General features: G+C 38.0%; 1 pseudogene; it reads right to left on the bottom strand.

Moving 5' to 3' along the window:
* The window catches only part of LOC102848127, a 14003-nt pseudogene extending 10803 nt beyond the window's left edge, over positions 1-3200 (bottom strand).
* Positions 3201-4097: the final 897 nt, after the last annotated feature.

Below are 4097 nucleotides of genomic sequence, written 5' to 3'. Positions count from 1 at the left end.
GGGGGTGGGGGGAGGGGTTTGTGCGGGAAGAAGGGTGCAACAATGAATGAATGGAATTTAAAAAAAAATAATTAACTCCTTAAAAAAAAAGAGAGGTCACTCCCATGGGGAACCCCTTTCCAGGACAACTTAAAGACTTTGGATATAAATAGGGTCTCGGGGAGTCTTCAATACAGTTAAGTCTTCATGTAAAAGAACCAACTTCCTTTTCTGCAAGATTGCCCAAAGCTGACAGAACAAAGAACTGCTCAGGGTAAGCTTTTAGGTTCCATTTATTTGGGTGGAAATATTTATTTTCCATTCGAATGAATATATTTTACACCTCTGGGATTTCACAGAAAGTTTACAAAATATCCTGGCTTCACAGACAAGCACTGAGAGGTAGTATGAATGATAGCAGTTACCTGTGTACAATAACAAAGCAAACTTTCTGCATATTGCTATTGCAAACTTTTTGCATTTTGCTACTGCCTTACCAGGTCTTCAGTGGTGGATTCTTCTATGCTTACTGAGCTGACGTGAGTGCCTAAACGTTTCCCCACATTCTTGACATTCAAATGATCTCTCTCTTGTGTGAATTCTACTATGTTTAGTGAGGCCATCTGATCGTGAAAATGCTTTCCCACATTCCTGGCATTCATAAGGTTTCTCTCCTGTATGAATTCTAAGATGTTTAGTAAGGGTGCCTGAGAGTGAAAACCTTTTACCACATTCCTTACATTCGTAAGGTTTCTCTCCTGTGTGAATTTTTCTATGATCAATGAGTTTACTTGATTGAGAAAATGTTTTCCCGCATTCCTTACATTCATACGGTTTTTCCCCCGTATGAATTCTTCTATGAGAACTGAGTTTACTTAATCGAGAATATTTTTTCCCACATTCCTTACATTCAAAAGGTTTCTCTCCTGTGTGAATTCTACGATGTTCTGTGAGGTAATGTGAGAGTGAAAATGTTTTCCCGCATTCCTGACATTCGTAAGGTTTCTCTCCTGTATGAATTCTTCTATGAGTAATGAGATTACTTGACTGAGAAAATGTTTTCCCACATTCCTTACATTCATAAGGTTCCTCTCCTGTATGAATTCTTCTATGTCGAATGAGGCTAGTTGACTGGGAAAACCTTTTCCCACATTCCTTACATTCATAAGGTTTCTCTCCTGTATGAATTCTTCTATGAGAAATGAGCTTACTTGATTGAGAAAATGTTTTCCCGCATTCCTGACATTCGTAAGGTTTCTCTCCTGTATGAATTCTTCTATGAGAAATGAGTTTACTTGATTGAGAAAATGATTTTCCACATTCCTGACATTCATACGGTTTCTCTCCTGTGTGAATTCTTCTATGAGCAATGAGGTTATTTGATTGAGAAAATCTTTTCCCGCATTCCTGACATTCATAAGGTTTCTCTCCTGTATGAATTCTTCTATGTCGAATGAGGGTATCGGAGTAGAGAAACCTTTTCCCACATTCCTTACATTCATACGGTTTCTCTCCTGTATGAATTCTTCTATGAGAAATGAGATTACATGACTGAGAAAATCTTTTCCCACATTCCTTACATTCATAAGGTTTCTCTCCTGTATGAATTCTTCTATGCACAGTGAGGTGACTTGATCCAAAAAATGTTTTCCCACGTTCCTGACATTCATCAAGGATCTCTCTTGTGTGAATTCTAGTATGTTGCCTCAAGGACTGTGAATAGGGAAACGTTTTCCCACATTGCTTACATTCAAAAGGTCTCTCTCCTGTGTGAATTCGCATATGTTCAGTGAGGGAAGAGGATCGTGAAAAGGTTTTCCCACATTCCTTACATTCATGAGGTCTCTCTCCTGTATGAATTCTTCCATGTGTAATGAGTTTACTTGAGTGGGGAAATGTTTTTCCACATTCCTTACATTCAAAATGTTTCTCTCCTGTATGACTTCTTCTATGTGTAATAAGGTTACCTGATTGAGAAAATGTTTTCCCACATTCCTTACATTCAAAAGGTTTCTCTCCTGTATGAATTCTTCCATGTATAATGAGTTTACTTGAGCAGGAAAATCTCTTCCCACATTCCGTACATTCAAAAGGTTTCTCTCCTGTATGAATTCTTTTATGAGAAATGAGCTTACTTGAGTGAGAAAATGTTTTCCCACATTCCTTAGATTCATGCGGTCTCTTTCCTGTGTGAATTCTAAGATGTGGAGTGAAGTCAGTTGATGTGACACAAGTTTTCCCACTTTCCTGACACATGGAAGGTGTCTCTACTCCATGAAGATTTCTATGAGAAGTCTGGTGACTTGATTTGGAAACTGGTTTCTCACATTCCTTACACGGAGTAGGTTTCCCTCTTGTATAAGTTTTCCTGTGTTCACAGAGGTCATGTGATCGAGGAAAGGTTTCCCCAACTTTCTTATGATCAAAACTTATCTCTCCCGTGTGACTTCTTCCCGGTGCTGTCATCTGACTTGACAGTGAAAATGCTTTCACACATTCTTTACTTTCATAAGGTTTCTCTGCAACATATGTCCTTGAATAGCTCCTTAGATGTAAAAGAGAAAAAAAAACAGATTTATCACACTTGTGACATTGATACAGCCTATCTGCACTCTGAATTTTTCCATCTGCTCTGATCTCTCCATGTCCTAGTACAGGTGGAGAGGAACAATAAGTTTCCCATTTTCTGTACAATCATAAAGCTGAATAAAAATGATAAATGTTTGTTGAAAAACTAAAGGAAATGTATTTATAGAAGTTTTTCATGTTTCTGTACATTCATTCCCAATTGTCCTCCACGTGCACCCACAGGGATGAGAAGGCACAGAAATCTTGGCTACGTGTGTCACATACAATGCGTGGTCTCAGCAAGGTGAGTCCACAACAGGTGTACATCTAGACAATTTCCTTCCAAAGAGGGAAGATTGTAAATTCTGATGCAGCTTTCATGGGTGATTCTGTACTGTCTGATGTCTGGTCAAAAACACCAAACACTAAGCTATAAGTGTGGTCTCATGGGCCCATAGTAAAACCAAAATGAAGGCGTAAGAGTTTTCCCTTAGGACTCTCCAAAGTCAAAATCTACCAAAACTACTGCTCCTGTATTTACTTTTATAAATCTTAAATTGTTTTGATGTCTGTTTAACAAGTCATTGTTTCCTAAAAGGTGTTGGAAGGTTTTTATTTTATTTTTCATTTGATTTAAACTCACCTGAAGTCATCGTCTTGGTTTTGTTCTAAAGCTTCTTTGTCACACAATGTTGACATCTGTTGGAACATGGAAGGCCACAGTGGGCTTGTCGTTAAGAATTTCATCTGTGTATATTCACGGAATAAAGCCTCTCGATCACGAAAGTATTGAATACCTGCCAAAATCCAAGTATGACAATCTAAGTCCCAAAACAAAGGAAGTCATAGAGGACAGACTTCTGTAAAAAAAATAAAACCAGTAATGTAAGTCTACTTTTCAGATTCAGGATATTCACAAGGGAGAAAAACCTATAAAGCAGAAACAGTTACTGGAAAAACGAAAGGGAACATGATATAATTTGCTTTCCTCGAGGTCGGTAAATAGAAAAATGATGCACACAGGACACATGTCACATCACAGAGTACACACACACCACACAGTACACAGAAAAGCACAGAGAACACACACCACATCAGAGAGTACTTCACAGAGCAGACACACAACATCTCAGAGTACTCACACAAAGTCACTGAGTACTCACCTATCACACAAAACACACACAATAGGACAGAGTACACACATGACACAACATACACGAGAAAAGTAAGTACACACAAAACATCACATAGTACTGTGGGAAGCCAGAGATCGATTAAAACTAGTTTTGACAAGGACTGTGGTGATATACCAATAGGAACTGACCCTTATGAAATGCAATGCAAGCTATACAAGAACAAAAAGAGACTCAAGGAATACCCAACCTGAATCCTTCTGATCACACAGAGAATTCTGGAAGTATGTTCTGAACATATTTTGCTTAATTGGCTGTATTTATTGGATTTTACATAAAGAAAACAAGCAAGAATGAATCTTGACGAAATCATGCTTGTCTTGATGACCACAAAATTATGATTTATACAAAAAAGGG

This window comes from Elephantulus edwardii, unplaced genomic scaffold, assembly GCF_000299155.1.
Source record: "Elephantulus edwardii isolate Elephantulus edwardi_28Jun2011 unplaced genomic scaffold, EleEdw1.0 scaffold00462, whole genome shotgun sequence".
NCBI classification, from domain to species: domain Eukaryota; kingdom Metazoa; phylum Chordata; class Mammalia; order Macroscelidea; family Macroscelididae; genus Elephantulus; species Elephantulus edwardii.
This window is presented reverse-complemented; position numbering and strand designations above follow the sequence as displayed.